The sequence below is a fragment of the Vulpes vulpes genome, chromosome 11, assembly GCF_048418805.1.
Source record: "Vulpes vulpes isolate BD-2025 chromosome 11, VulVul3, whole genome shotgun sequence".
Classification (NCBI taxonomy): domain Eukaryota; kingdom Metazoa; phylum Chordata; class Mammalia; order Carnivora; family Canidae; genus Vulpes; species Vulpes vulpes.
The window spans coordinates 5511567-5528355 of NC_132790.1; the positions used below are offsets into that span (position 1 = coordinate 5511567).

General features: G+C 40.1%; 1 long non-coding RNA gene across 1 annotated transcript in view; it reads right to left on the minus strand.

The window, feature by feature from the left end:
* Positions 1-6447: 6447 nt before the first annotated feature.
* LOC140594500 (uncharacterized) overlaps positions 6448-16789 on the minus strand; it is a 59026-nt gene continuing 48684 nt past the window's right edge. Inside the window, exons 3-4 of the long non-coding RNA XR_011995378.1 lie at positions 11862-12007; positions 6448-7184 (exon numbers count right to left, since the gene is read on the minus strand). This is a non-coding gene — a long non-coding RNA (uncharacterized lncRNA). The remainder of the gene's footprint in view (positions 7185-11861; positions 12008-16789) is intronic.

Consider the following 16789-nt stretch of genomic DNA (forward strand, 5'->3'; position numbering starts at 1 on the left):
GCCTGATAATTTGATTTTGAACACATTGCTCAACTCTGAGTTTCCTCATTTGTTCAATGAGAAAAATCATAGCATCTACTTCATAAGGTACTGTAAAGATTAAATGAAAACTGTTTGCACAGTAAATGAAGCAGAATAAACTCTCTCTTACATTAAGTATTGCTCCTCTAGGTTTTATTATTCCTTGGACCCAGAAAAAGTTGCTTCTAAACTAGCCTCCCTTGTAAAAAATGCAACAACCAAAATCTTTATGATGCATTGTAAGATCTGTGGATGACAGACTAAATATTTGAACCTGGGCTAATCTCAGCAGTTTAAGATCTGTTGGTACAATCCAGTGACTTGTAAAATTCCTCTCCCTACAAATTTGTTTTATCTTCTACCTACCTGAGTCAATCATTTATATTACCGACCAGTCCTCTGTAGTCATCTCAGTTTTGACTTCAGGTATATAAGATAAAATATCTGACTTAAGAGCATAATATACTGTTAGAATATCTAAGTAGATAGGTGTAGACAGATAGATGTAATTATATATGATCTAAGAGTATGTCTCTATATGTACATATACACGCAGGAGAATATGTGTGTATACACTCTTAGAAATTCTAAGCCATGTGCATGTATTATTTTCGATTCTAAAAATGTCAACAAAGGCAATGTGGATTTTGTGGGGTTATGGTTTTTTGTTTTGCTTTGTTTTCGTTTTCCTAAGGTAATAAAGGAAGATTATAAACTTATCTGATTAAAGTGGCGTCTCTTCCTATCTCTTCCTATTTCCTTTTCCTGGTCCCAAATATTAGGTCTAGTCATAATTTATGGAATGAACAGCATGCAAATATTAGTTTTCTATTATCTCAACTCTCATTGGTTCGACAAAGTTCCGCTTACCAAATTGGAGCTAAGCAATGCAAATTATATAATCACGTGTTCTTTCATGACAGCCGCAGCCAATTGTTATTTTGCGTTGGATATGAGGACACCAGTTTAATTACAGTCTTACACAAAAGGGAATTTGTGAATGTGAAAAACAGCATTCCACATAAGACATAACTGACTCTTGGAAGCTTTGTGCTGTGTTGATGGAACATACTAGGATTCCTCTGAGGGAATCTGGCCGGGTGATGGTGGCCGATGGTAAAGAAAATACCCAGGGACTCAACCCAGATCTCATTCATTTAACGCAGGAGCTATGGATGGAAATGCCTTGAAATATATTTTCTGGTCTATAAACTGTAATAAATCAACCTCAGAGACCATCTGAAACAAACTTCCAGAGCGCAATGTCATCAAAGGTGAAGATTTATCATATTAAGACATTTGACAAGAACAGATTTTTCAAGAAGGAGGAAACACTGAAGAAACCTGAGTTATATCTAGTCTTAACTTCTTTGAGAAGAGTGGTCTGAAGGAGTGGTAGGCATAGTTCTGTGCTTTGTGGTATACTTCAATATGGGCTATGAACAGACTCAATATAATTTCTTAAATCGCACTATAAATACCTTTCAAACCTTTATGCGGTACAGAAATGTATTTGGGAAAGATTCATCCAACGGGAAGGGGAAAAGGAGAACTTAGGTTTTCACTCATGCAAAAGCGAGCCAGGCAAATTGTTAAGGTGACATAATAGCCTATTGCCCTCATAGCAACACATCTCTTGGGATTTAACTGAGTTTTTCTTTAGGACAGAAAATGTGCCAAGTGTTCAATATGTCTTCCCATATTTAATGCCTTTATAAATTCTGAGGCAGGTAGTATTAATATCTTCATTTCACACACACACACACACACACACGCACACACCACACGTATAGTTGAGGTTCAGAGAGGGTAAGCACCTTATCTTGAAGCTTGTACACGGCTAAACTGGAATTTGAAGCTAGCAAGTCAAATTTCAAAATACATGCTCTTAACCAGGAAGCTCTACTGACAAACGTAGAGCATTTAGCTGATGGATATATTACAAGATTTGACGGACCTTTTCAAGTAACTGATAACCTGCAAATAACCCTTAGTAATTTATAGAAACCTCAAATTAGGACCACTACAGGTGGCTTACCTGGGACTCCTGACTTTTTAATTGAAACAATCTAAGCCTCCTATGTTCTAAAAGACTTTGATCTCTCTAAGAAGAATAAAAGGTAAAACACTTGCGTGTGGAGGGACAATTAAGGGGAAATGTGCAATTTACCTGGCTCGCTTTTGCATGAGTTATGGGAAGAGTCCCCTTAATAATCGTTGCCACTTGTAGACTATCCAGAACTAATTTTAAATCTTATCCCCATCACAAATTTGGATGGCAGGTATTATTTTACTGATGAGGATTTGAAGCTGAGAGAAGGTTAACAACCTGCACAGTGTCACACAGGACTCTGATCATATGTGTCCTGTGGCTTTTTTCTCTGTACCATACTATTTATGACCAATCAGCTAAAATTTAGTGATTAAAGAACTCCTAAGGCATCTTAATTGGCCTTTCCAGGAACCTTTAGCCTTTGAACATCCTAGACATGCAAGGAGTATGTGGAAAATTGCTGCACAATCTAAGAAGAGTTTTGACATGATCCAAAACAAACAGGAAATAATTGAAGCCAATAAAGAAGCACACAGTTCTATCTGGCCCATGCTGGAGAACTCATGACCCTATGCAATGGAAGGATAACCACAAATCAAACACATGAAAGCCCCGGAGTAATATATCCCCCTCCTTCAACTGCTTCAATGTGCTCGTAAGAGCCACTTTGAGCAGAATGATGGCTGGTGGGATATATGTTCCACATTAACATGGCCCAAGAAAGGCTAAGTCATGAAAAGGATATGGGTAGAGTATGATGTTAAAAGTTTATCTCACCTAAATCAGTATAAAAACACAGGAGTAAAAATAACAGTGACTTAGAATTAAGTATTAGCAGCAAGATGCAGCAGACAGCTGGTGATGATATTAATTGGAAATATTCTACGTCCAGAGAGAGACCCTTAACATGAGATAAGTATAAAAGGTCAAAGATCCTTCAGGAAATGGGGTTGCCTCCAGCAGAAAATAATAAGGAACGCAAAGGCTGAGATGAGAGACCGTGGCTGGGTTAAGTCCCCCTCGTCTGCATTGGTTATCTATGATGGAATAACACATCAGCCTCATAAGTACCTGAAAGCAACAATAATCATTTATTTATCTTGCAGTTTCTGTGGGCGACAGATTTGGGAGCAGCTCAATTGGTCAGTTCTGGGTAAGGGTCGTCACGAGATTATAGTCAGATGTCAGCTGGGGCTGCAGAATCTGAAGATTTGGTAGCTGGGAGATCCACTTCCGAGGTGGGTTACCCAGTGCTTGGCCAGTTAGCGCGGGCTGTTGGCAGGAGGTCACTGTGTATCCTTTGCAGGATTTCTGGGGGACTCGTCAGTGTCCTCATAACAACGTGTCAGCAGAGTGGAATTCCAAGGCAGGAGCTATTCTTTATACGACCTAGCCTTGAAAGTCCCTCACCATGACAGTTGTTGTATCCCATGGATCACACATACCAGCCCTGATTTATGCAGAGCAGAACTACAGAAAGGTGTGAACCCAGGGAAGTAAGGCTCGCTAGAGGCTTAGGAAGCTAGCCATCCTATTTGCTAACCTCTCCACAATTTTGGAAAATGGCTTGTTATCTATTGCTGACTACTAATGTCAGCCAAATTCAGAGTTATGAAAATGTGACGCAAGAGACCTGTAATTGGTGGCATGGGCCTTGTTTATATATTGAGCAAATCTTGTCACTGTCTTATCTGTATTGCGGTAACGGTAAGGTAATACTATTTTCATTGAATACTTTTTCACTATGAAGAAGCTTATTCTATTCCATTAAAAATATCTGAATGATGATCTTTACCGGGTGTGCCATTTATTGAACCCTTAACTATGTACCAGTCACATGCCGGGCACTTAGAAACATTACCTAATTTAATTCTCACAATGATTATATTATCCTCATTTTGCAGAGCCCAAAAGACCCCAAAGAAGGAGAATTTCAGAAAGACACTCAAGGCACACAGTTTGAATCTATACTGATCTGAATCCAAAAAGTTGCATCTGCACTGTTCTTGTAGGTCCCTCCAGTACCCCGATCAAACTTTGTGTCCTAACATTAGCCAGGGGAAAGGGGTTACCGTGATAAGAAGGTGTCCTAGGGTCGCTGGAGGAAAGGTAGTGGAGGTAGAGAGAGTACAGGCAAGGTTCGAGGTATCAAGGGAGACATGCAGCAAAGGAAAGCATGGCAAGTATAGCGATCAGATTGACGGGCCCTTGACACATCCAGACAGAATTAAAAGTGAGTATCTAGGAATATCTGGGCTGCCGAGGAGATCATGAAGGTCGCACAGTGCAACAGAAAAGCCAGGCATGTACTTGATTAATTCAGGCTGACCAAGGTTCAGGTCTTGACTGCACCACCGCTAGTCTCTGGTGATCTGAGACCAGTTACTTGAACTCTGAGCCTCAGTGTTCTAATCTTTAAAATGGGAATGATAATGATAACATTCAACTTATCGGGCTGTTGTATGGACTCAACTAATTGCCATTATTACTGTACCTAGGAGACTGTGTGGCACATCAAAAGCCAGTAAGAACTTTTACCCTGTTTTGGGTACTCTTCTCAGTGCTTTATATGTGTTATTTTATTTAATCATTAATACAAGCTTGAACACTCCCATTTAAAAGATCCCAAGGGACGAGAGGGAAGGTATCCTTAATGCCAGAACAGTTTTAAAATGAGCTCAAACTAACCGGTAACAGAAAATAACCACACAAATTTTTTCAATAGAAAATGAGTATAGATAGATATTCTTGTTTTTTTTTTGGGGGGGGGGTTAAAGACTCTTAAATATACTCATTTAGCATTGTGTAATTCCAAATCTATAGCACTTAATTTGCTGCTTCATAAATATTTGTTAACTAATCCACACCCCCTCTGCTTCCCCCAATGAGTCATGAATTCTGTGAGGACCGACATTTTTCTTTGTGATTATCCTTGTATCTACAACACTTGGTACAATACCTGGCACAGTGAAGCCTCAAATATTTACTTGATTAAATAAAAGAATTTAAAGGGTTATGCTGAAGAATAGACATGAATTAGCTTTGTAATGATAAGAAAACACACATATATACACGAGGTTTTATTACAAGTGATTTTTTGCATTATTATATTCAGATATCACTTAAGCTTTAATCCAGGCTTATAGGATGGATTTGAGCACTTCTCCAGAGGAGCTTTAGGCAAGAGTCAGATGATAAATACTATCTTTCATGAATAAAGCCATTTTTTTTCCTTTTAAAACCAGCCTTCTTTTATTAAATTCTTTCCCCAGCTTTATTGACATATAATTGACAAATGGAATTGTAAGATATTTAAAGAGTACACTGTGATGATTTAATATATGTATCCACGCCAGTGATGTTTTATCAGTAATAATGACGTTGTTATGTTGATTGGAGAAATTGTCTATATGGAAAATTGATCTATAAGCCCGATGTATTTTAAGCAAACATTGGAGGAGTTTGCTGTACACATATTATTAGTCCTCGAGTCCCTCCACAGACTGGGAAAAACAACGGACAGGTTTTTGTTTGACTCTCAATAAACACACCTTTTAAAATACTCTTGACTGGCTATTGTGCTAAACCTAGAGATATAAAGATGAACACACATAGGCCTTGTCTGCCCTCGGGGAACTTAAAATCCAGTTCGAGAGAAAGCATTGCCGGTTAAACCATGAAAAACAATCTATTTAGCTGCTATAGGATTCTTAAGAAGAAGAATATTTTTATATAAAGAATTAAAGGTAGCCTAGAGAGAAACTAGGATTTTGAACATCAGAGAAAGAACAAGGAAAAAACATTTATTTTTATGCCTATTATTTTTACATTATTTTAAGTAAAATAATTCTTTCTCAGTACTGAGCAGTTATACTGATATGGAGAAGACAACCCTCAAGGGTTTTTTTTTTTAATGCTTTATATTTTTAGAGAGGAATGGGGGGGGCCAAGGGAGAGGGAGGGAATCTTAAGCAGGCTCCACACCCAGTGGGGAGCCCCAGGTAGGGCTTGATCTCACCACCCTGAGATCATGACCTGACCCGAAATCAAGACTCAGCCTCTTGAGGGTCTTGACTCAGCCACAAATCAACGGCGCCACCCAGGTGCCCCTATCCTCCAGGCTTTTAGCACGGAGAGGTCACGTATGTCTTCAAACCCTTGAAATGGGATGTGTCATTTGTATTTTCCTGGAACGACATGTTTGAAGTTCATGTTGTTAACGTTGAGATATTTATGTTCTTGTACAGAGAAATGAACCAGGTGTTCATAGCCCAGATTGGCTGCAAGCTCTTTAACAATGGTTTTGTTAAGATTCACAATGTGAATGAATTTTTTGTAAAAAAAAAAAAAAAAAAAAAAAAGTAATGTTAGAATTTCTGACTATAAAAGCAATACACCCAATTTGCTCACTACAGAGCTTCCTCAGCTTACAATGGGGTTATGTCCAGATAAATCCATCATCAGTTGAAAATACTACAAGTTGAAAATGCACTTAACACCTTGAGCAAGGCACGTCCCAGCTGAGCCTCGCCTCCCTTAAGCGGGCTCAGAACACTCAGCTGTTGGCCCACAGTTGGGCGAAATCCTCTAACACAAAGCCTATTTTATAATAAAGTGCTGAGTAGCTCAGGTAATCCATCGAATACCGAACTGAAAGTGAGAGAGATTGGTTGAATGGGTCCAGAATGATTCTAAATGTGTCATTGTCTATCCCTGTGACCATGTGGCAGACGGGGAGCTGCGCTGGCCGCCCTGCCCAGCAGCACAGGCTGCGGCCTACCACACGCGTACCCTCTAGACCAGCAAGGGGCCAAAATCCAAAATTCAAAGAACAGCTATTACTGAGTGCATTGGCTTTTGCACCATCATAAAGTTGAAAATTGTGATTCCAACCATCTCCAACCGCGGCCTTGTGTCTGGACTCATTTTCTGAGGATTTGCTAGGTGGCCTCCACCAGAAGCAGCAACGTAAGCGTGGCGGTCAGGAGAGAGAGCTCGCTGCAGAAAGAGGGGACAGGAATGCAACGAGTCTTTGGTTCATCAGAGTGAGAAGAGTGGCCATCAGAGGTGAAGCATCCAGATACCCATGGACATGCGAGGTTATGTGGAGCTGCGGAAGAGCGTAGACATCCTTTGAAAAGGAGGGATGGAGGAGAGAAGGCAAAGGCTAGGGGTTTAGGAAATGGCCCCGATGAAGGAATGGGCTTGAACATTTTTCCCTTCCATCACTGGGACCCACAGTTTTCACCTGCTAACTTCCTCTGGCGTGGTCAGGGTGAAATGTGTTCCAGTTTGCTTCTGTTTCACTGCGCTTTGGGAGTCCTCTCCATCTTTGTGCTGCTAATTACACTACATATTCAACAAATAGTCCTTAAAAATCTACCCTACATGCATGGCATGGAAATACGGTGGCAAACAAGGAAAAGGGCCTCTTTCATGGACTTTACAGTGTTACTGAATTGGCAAGTAAACACACATCTCAAGCTTGAAATACTGCTTTTGGCGTGAGAGATTTATCAGGGAGATATGGATAGTTACGCTGGGTCTGTCTACAGGCAGCAATAAGTAAGCCTCTTTTATTTGAGTTTAATTCGTTAAACTGTAGAACAAACAGATGATATTATTCCTGTTTTCATTAAAGTGATTTTTTTTCCTCATTGCAGATCTTGTAAGTAAGTGTTCACGTGGTATAGTTAAGTAATGATAAAATGTATGTTTCTAGCTATTTTTTTTTCCTATCAGCCTTCCTCCTCCTGACAAATGTACATTTAAGGCAGAATTTAAACGTAAACCTTCAACCAACTACTCAGAATTCAGGCAGCTCTTCTATGTCTGCAGCCACATAAAACTATAGGAGAGTAAGGCCTGGGAAGTTGTTATAATAAAATGATTTGGTGATGAGAAGAAAATGAAACAGCTGGGGCAAAATGAAGCCATGGACTCCAGGGAAAATCAAATTCATGTCCACACGAATGCCCCTACTAGCTGATGCGTTGCAAAACAAATACAATTTATTAGATAAATTTTCTATAGTGAATGTTTTTGCAGAATCACTGGTGCACCGCTACTGAATATTATAGCAATAGACAAAATAATAAAGTTTTTAATCATGTTGATTACTGATATTTTTTTTTGCCATTTACTTCAGAAGCTGTTAAAAAAGAAGCAATTACTTGTTGTTTCATTGGGATTGATGAAAAAGTGAAATCCAATATATAAAGAATTATGAGTTCATTTTCTTTCTTTTTCCTGGTGCAGACTTTCAGCACATAATAATTTATAATGCATTTCCTTCTAATTAGACTGAACTAAGATTTCAGCCAAAGCAGCCATGAGTCCTCTATTGTTTTATTTAAATAATGACTGGATGGAAACTCAACTTTTCATCCAGGGCAGAATGGAAAGCAAGTCTAGAAGGTTGCCGTGAGAAGGGCAATGACTGTTTTTATTTAAATGGAAAGTTAGCATTTTGTGACCTTGCTGTATAATTTTTTTTTTTTTTTTGTAAAGTGTGCGTGCATTTTTTATTTTTTCACAGGGAGGTGAGACTGTGCTCTGGGGTTTTCTCTGGAGGTCTATTCTCCTGGCTGGATGTGTATGACAGGTTTAGACATTAAATGGCTTTAAGCTTGTCAAAGAAAGGTTATTAAAAATGTCCCTGCCTTTCAGGCTCCGTGCTCAGTAGGAGCCCAAATGCAGTCCTATGGGGCTGTCTTTCTATTTAGTCATGTCATTTGGATCTTTGCCTATAGCAAAAAATGAGACACCATCTGTTATTTCTCACTAATGGCTGTCGGTGCTGGGCTTGCCTGGCTCGCTGTGCTTCTCTGCTTCCCACCAGCCGCTGGACGCAGCTCTGCTAACACGATTCTATTGAGAAGTGTGCTTTATTTTCGAATGGGCTTAGAGATGTGGAATCGCTCCCTCATATGCTCTCAAACACTATTCAAATCTAAGGTATTGTCACTATTTTGTCACCCCTGTGAAATCTATCAATGTTTTCTGTATCAGGGCGATCCAGGTTATATGCAGACATTGCCTTTGCGCTGACAATCCTAGCTCCTCTTAATTCAGGCTTCTGTGAGTTAGCCTTTGAATTTTCACAAAACCCTAGATCTAGGCATTATTAGAGCCGAGGAAACAAGGAAAACAAGTTTATGTAACTTCGTTAGTTTCATGGTGATAAAGGTGCAGAATTAGGATTCACCCCACTTAAGGCTTGGTCTCAACTGCTGTACTCTTCCTTCTCCAGCTAACATGCTGGTCAATTCGGGGTCCCACTCGGAAATTTGAAGCCGAAAAAACACTATATGTTGGAAGCAAATTATGTCTCCTTGGGTGATTTTCAGTGTCTGCGTTTATAAGTGCAGAAACCCCTTCTGTTCAGCTTCAGGAACCATCGAGGATTTCCAGCTCCGCAGTGAGCTTTACTAAAAATTCTCCTCACTTTCCAAATGGGGATTCAGAATCCAGGGAAGATCATGTGATGTCAGCCTGTTGTCAGGTTCTCATAAGCAGCACTCACTTAGGAAATATTGGCTGACACACCACTTATCATCTGGTCACTGATGTCTTTTTCATTTCAAAATCTCGACATGGGGCAGTGCTTTGAGGGAGGGGCAAACATTTGACATTTGTTCTATAGCAACAGGTAACTCTTGTATTAGGCTAAAAAGTTGGTAAATTTTTCAGCTGGGAAACATTTTTATTCCCCAGGGTACAAATTTTCTTGGCGTAGTTTAAAAGACCTTACTATGTATTAGCTCTGATAGAAGGAGCTACAAATGCCGAAAGAGCCAAAAGAATGAAGCTCACTTTGATTTTTTTTTTTAAATAAATTCCAAGAAGTATTGGCTCTTAAAGACTTTGCTGTGACTAATGTGAGGCTCAAGAAACTGGTGACTACCTTGTTGCAATGTCATTTTCGGCAGTTTTTGTTGGGTATTTACTGATGGGTTGAGCAACTTGTAAGTTGTTATGAAGTGTCAATTGTTACCCAGAATGCTAGGTTTGCAATGTTCATGGAGGTTGAGCAAAAGGTTCTATTGTCAAATATTTTTGGGAACTATTACCCTGAAAATATATGGGTCTCTTTTGGAAAAAAAACCCAGAAAACTTTGATCTTTAATATATCGATGCACATTGTAAATCTCCAATGGCATAAGATTCATAGTATTTTCTAAACCTACTCATCTGTGGAAACTGATTTTTTGAAGTTTTCATGTGTGTGGTTTTCCAGGACATACATATTGAAAAATAATTATCAGATAGCCCAAACTCATATTTATGCTTTATCACCTCCCCAGATAGAGCCTTTTTTTGACAGTTGTCCAGAGTGAAAGCTCATAAGCTTCATTCATGTCTTATTTTCTTTAATCTCTCACATCCATTGGTTACCAATTCCTATACATTTTACCTCCTAACAAACCCTTGGAAGTGAACTCTCCATTCTATTCCCTCGGTTCATGCCCAGCTCATGTCATTATTGTGTCTTGTCTCCATACCGGTGTGATAGCTTCCCAACTGAGTTCTCAGCTTTCTATCTGTAGTTAATGGACAGAAAAATCTTTCTAAGATATACATTGGGTTTTAAAATCAGGTCCTTACATGACTTCACAGGTTCTCCACAATGAACAATAAAAGTCATCCTCACTGGCATAGCTTTCAAGGTCTTCTGTGACCTGACCCAGGCTTATGTCCTTCATTTTTCCTATGCTTCAGCCATATTGGCTCTCTTATGATTTCCCAAATATGGGGTGAATTTTGTCATGTAACTATGCTTTTCCTGCTTACTCTATTTGTATACCCACCTGCCTCTCTATCCTACCCACAGATAAAATTATCACTCTGTAAGGCTGTAATTAAACTCATACCTTTTGCAAAAGCTTTCTGGCTTCTCAAGGCACAGTGATATATTTGGCCCCCTATTAGTATAGCATTTCTTAGTTCAAAGTTTATGGTGTATTTTCTGGGAAGAGGTTCACAGAGAATGTGGTAGTCAACTCTGAAGATGGCCCCCAAACTCTCTGCTGCCTGGTACTCAGGTCTTTTTGTAGTCTTCTTCCAATTTTTGTTAAGCTTGGTCTACAGACCAGTAGGATACTGCATAAGTGATGGTATGTCACTTCTGATGCTAGGTCACAAGAAACATCATGGCTTTCTTTTCTACCTCTTTCGTGGATCACTTGCTCTGAGAAGAGCCAACTGTCATGTCATGACCAATCCAATAAAGAGGCTCGTATGGCTGGGAATGGAGTTTTTCTGACATGGCCTATAGAGAACTCCTAGAGGTCTCCTTCCAATGACCATATTGTGAAATGAGCCATATTGAAAGTAGAACCTCCAGCCCCAGTCAGACTTTCAGCTGGCAGCAGCCCCAACAGAAAGCTGGACTGCAAAGTCATGAGATACCATTAAACCAGAACTGTCCAGCTAAGCTACTTCCAAATTCTTGACCTTTAGTGAATGCATGAGATAATGTTATTTTAACCTGCTAAGCATTCAGGCAAATATTTATTGTATAAAGCAGATAACTAATTCAGACCATTATGTTCTCAGAAGGGTCCATGACCCCAAAAGGATTGAGAATCCTGACATGCAAAATGTTCATACTTCTATTAGCGTTTATCACTGTGTATCATTACTTCTTTGCCAGGTTCTCCTTACTGTAAGCCGCCTCAAAACAACAAAATTGCATTCATCATTATGACTTCAGTACCTACCACATTCCTGGAAATACAATAGGCAGTTTTTAGAAAGATTTTTTTCTAATTCAAGGAAAGCTTACCTTTTATCTGGAGCTTGAAGCAAATACTGGCTTATAGAAAAGATTCAAGTCACTGGAAGGCCCTCTTAGGGGCTTTAGATGCTGTGGCATGTTTACCAACAAGGCTTAGAGAATTCCAAGGTATCTGAAAATTTAAAGATGCTCTCCTGGTAAAAGAGACATAGGAAAAACATATGAAAATGGGAAACATTGGCATTAAAGGGGGATGATGGCACTTTCTTTGTCCTTCAAAAAAATCTAGACCTATGACTTCTATGATGTGAGAGTCAGGGAAAAAAAAATCCCATAGTCATTTTGAGGTGAATGGCTTATCCATAAAAAAGGACGTGATAAACTAGGGACATCCTCAGCCTACTGTGTGTGTGTGTGTGTGTGTGCGTCCGTGTGTGTGCGTTTCGGGTGTGTGTGGTTGAGAGGCAACTAGAAAGTGTTGTTTCTGTAAAACTCAATGTCTGGCTTGAAGACGTTTTTATGAGAGTCTATAAAAGGCACACAGGGCTTTTGCATAGAGTTAACCAAAGTATGTCTGCCTTAGAAAAAGGGTTCTTCATAATTGTCCAAAACCACTGATTAAGGTACTTCATATCAATTCTAGTTTACGATAAGAAACAGATATGAAGAATATTACTTCTTTTCCTTGTTGTTTTGCAAGAGAAAGAACTCTCTTTTTTTAAAAATTTATTTATTTATGATAGTCACACAGAGAGAGAGAGAGAGGCAGACATAGGCAGAGGAAGAAGCAGGCTCCATGCACCGGGAGCCCGACGTGGGATTCGATCCCGGGTCTCCAGGATTGCGCCCTGGGCCAAAGGCAGGCGCTAAACCGACGTGCCACCCAGGGATCCCCGAGAAAGAACTCTCTTATACAAAAATGACTGAGTGGGCCCTCTAGCAAGGACGACTGTACAGTACGCTGTACACAAAGAAAATCTAGAAAATCCAGATCCTTCAAAAATACTAAACCCAAAGGAATTAGAAGAAAAGAATGGGTTTATCAGAAGATAGCTGCCTTACAAGCACCTTTGTCCATTTATAGTTTTTTTTCAACAGTTGAGTCTAAGTTTATAATTTTGGAGGGAAAAATTGGTGCTATCTGCTCATACTCTTGTTTTCTCACTCATCACACTTCAGCTGCTTTCAGGTTATTTCACTAGCCACAATCAGCAATAGGGAGTCAGCATTTTCAACATTTTGACATCTCTAGGGGTGGGAGGGGGTGTGGTGAGGAACAGGATAACAAGATAAAAAACAACTTTCTTAAAATGTAAATGCTGTACTTCCAGGACATTATAACTAACTTTAGCCAGGACTGAGACTTCTGAAAATCTTACTATTATGTTATCAGAAGGAAATCACTAAAACTTTGCTTTTTTCTTGGGCAATTTGTAATGGCATCCTTTCATCAAAACTTTGCCTCTGTGGAGGACTAGTTTGCTTTGCTCTTATTTGTTTTGTTTTGTTCTGTGTTGTTTTGTTTTAAAGAGGGAGGGGCAGAGGGTGAAGGAGAGAGAGAATCCCAAGCAGGCTCCATGTCTGGCACGGAGCTCCACCCTGGGCTCCATCTCACAACCTGAGATCATGACCTGAATTAAAATCAAGAGTCAGATGCTCAACCAGCTGAGCCATCCAGGCGCCCCCGTTTGTTTTTAATTGAAAGTATGTGATTCACAAAGTCCTTTTCATTGAAATGGACTTAAATATTCAACATCTGCAATATCCTTTTAACATCCCTGCAAGATTCTATCCAAATTGTGATCTAGCTTACACTTACACAGCTCCAAAGACAGAAACTGGTTGCCTTCAAAACATTGACACAGGGGGATCCCTGGGTGGCGCAGCGGTTTGGTGCCTGCCCTTGGCCCAGGGCGCGATCCTGGAGACCCGGGATCGAATCCCACATCAGGCTCCCGGTGCATGGAGCCTGCTTCTCCCTCTGCCTGTGTCTCTCTGCCTCTCTCTCTCTCTCTATCTGTGACTATCATAAATAAATAAAAAATTAAAAAAAAAAAACATTGACACAGGAAGTTCTTTTTTATCTTAAACTAAAATAGTTCTCTATAGCCTCCACCCAGTGGAACGGTAGCAGGCCAGTTCCCCTTCTAGAAGACAGAGTATCTGGAAAGCTCTCACGCTGCCCAAGTCTACCCCACTCTCATCCCACCACTGCCATCTGCTATTGAAATTAAGCATAAGACTTCTCTGGGTCCGCATTTCTTTTAGTCCAGGAATGGGCTCCTCCTTCCTGATGCAAGAGTTTAGTGCATGCCCTTCCCCGGCCCTGCATGTTCCCTCATCATTTACCCAGTTAACTGTTAACTCGTCCTCGGAGCTCAGCCCAACTGTTGCTTCTTCAGAGAAGCAGTGTCATACACCGCCCACAGATCCCCAGTTACGCCTACTTAAAGCACACAGCACATCCTCATTGCTTTTGTTACAGTCAGTAATTTTATATCTGTGCGACTGTTAGGTAAATGTCTGTGTCCCCCAGACTCCATGCTCTATAGGGCAGAGAACTCTGGATCCCCAACACTGGCACACTGTCCACCTCGTACATAATAGGTATTCAATAAATAGTTGTTGAATGAATGAATGAATGAATTCCTCATAGGTCATGGGCTTGATCATCTTAACAACCAAGGGGCTCTTCTCTTTAAGAGAAGAGAGTTTCCCAGGATTGTTTTGACCAGCAAACCATAGAATGGATCTGTTGCATTTCTTACTTAGATATATATTATGATTACTTTAATGTGGCTCAGGACCTCTGGTAGCCACAACACCCTGCATGACCCTATTGATCTGCAGAAAGGTTTTTCCTCCGGTGGTGCTGGTATAGCTTCACGCTCACCCTACTCCCCATTTTTGTTTTTGGTTTTTTAATCCAGGCATAGGAGCTGACACCAACCAGACTGTAACCAAAAGCATCAAGGGCCTTGTCTTGTACATATAGGAGATTTCCCCAATCTTTTAGAAGCAATAAGAAGCTAGTTTTGGTCCAGGGTTTGGCCAGTATTAATCAACTCTGCTAGAATCCTAACTACTTAAAGACAGGTCCTTGGCCCTATAGAAGGTCTCAATACTAAACTAACTGACAGGAGGCGCAACCTAGTCAAAACTCAAGTTTCAAAGTTGGCCCAAATCAGAATTAGGAAAAAAACGCAATTTGGTGTCTAAAGGGGACATTTAGACGCTACACCATTTCTGTACTAGATTTCCTGCCTCACTGGAAGTAAATAAGACTCTAGGTGGGAGATTAAAAAGGGCACTAGAAACCAGCAGAATTACTGGGGCCACAGAATTCCAATTCAAACAAGGATGATCACCAGGGTCATCATACGACTAACATTTGAGAGTGCAGGAGAGGGGGGTTATTAAGAATAATATGAAGACAGTGAGTGTCACAGGGGGTAATCTTTGTAAACCAAGATGTATGGTCATCCTAGTGATGGCTTCATTTTCAGTCCTACCTGCTTCTGACGCTATTAACTATTTCCTGCTTTATTTTTCTCATCTGCAAAAAGAAAGCAGATCATATTTACTTGATGAATAGTGTTTAACACACCACTGACACAGTGTAGATGCTCAAATTTAATTATTATTGGTCACTCTACTCGCCCTAATACTGACTCAGAAATTGAGGTATTGCTTCTGGAAAGGGAGTCAAAGAGGCCCCAGCAGGCATAGCGCTGTACCGGTAGAGACGGAGAAAAGTAGGTGTAACAGGGCAGAGATTTGTTTTAGCTTAGCTGTGTGTGGGCTGGGGTGTTGGCTTTCTAATTGCCATCAAATCGTAGAACTCAAGAAATTGTCTCTTGCCTACTCCTGTGCCCAGTACTAACCAGTGAGGGCAGTACTCCTTCCAGGGAGGTATTTTTAACAACTAACACTAGAGGCCTAAAGCAATTAGTGGAGCAGCTGTTTGATTTCTGAGCCAAGTACTCGGGAAAACCTGTGTATGAGGAGAAAAGAAGGCATGATTCGTCTGTAGATTTAGAAGCCCAGGCCCCATCCCAGCAGAATACTCCCAGGCAATAACACTCAATTCTCCCAAACTCACACTTCATTTTCTTGGTTCATGTATGTAGGATTTCCATTGTTCTTCATTCTTTCTGAATATTTTTCCAAACATTAGAATCTTGAAGGCAAGTTTCCAGGGGAGGGAAAGAAAACACAAAACAGAAGAAAAGATAATGGACAATGGCTGGTTCTCTTTCTTTCTTTCTTTCTTTCTTTCTTTCTTTCTTTCTTTCTTTCTTTCTTTCTTCTTTCTTTCTCTTTCTTTCTTTCTTTCTTTCTTTTTTCTTTCTTTCTTTCTTTCTTTCTTTTTTCTTTCTTTCTTTCTTTTTTCTTTCTTCTTTCTTTCTTTCTTTCTTTCTTTCTTTCTTTCTTTTTCTTCTTTCTTTCTTCTTTCTTCTTTTTTTTTCTGAAAGTTTTCAGGTAGTTTGCCAACTTCAAAACACAGTGATATGCTAAAGATATAGAAATCAGATAAAATAGGAGCCAACTAGCACAAAATTAGCATCTTCCTGGGAAGTCAGAGAATAAGGGAAGCTTCCAGGACTCACTTTCAATTCCTCCTCATTATTCACAAGATGGAGCTGGCAGTAAGGCCGCGTGGGGTGGAAAGTGTTGGTGATCAAGACAGCTAAGTTCGCATTCACAGCTCCTCTGGAAGAAAGTGGATGGGTTTCTGTCCTCAGCCTTGGGGACGTGGGAGAGGAGATAAAACACTGGAAAACTGTCTCAACAAAACAAAACAAAACAAAACAAAAACACTGTCTCAACACTTTCCCTGTCTCTTGTAGTGAGAAGAAGAATGACATGGTGATGAAGAGTCGAATTTGGAGCTAGACTGTTGGGCTCTGATCTCTGCTCTACCCTATTAGCTATGAGACCTGGAACATATTATTTCACCTCTATACACCTCGTTT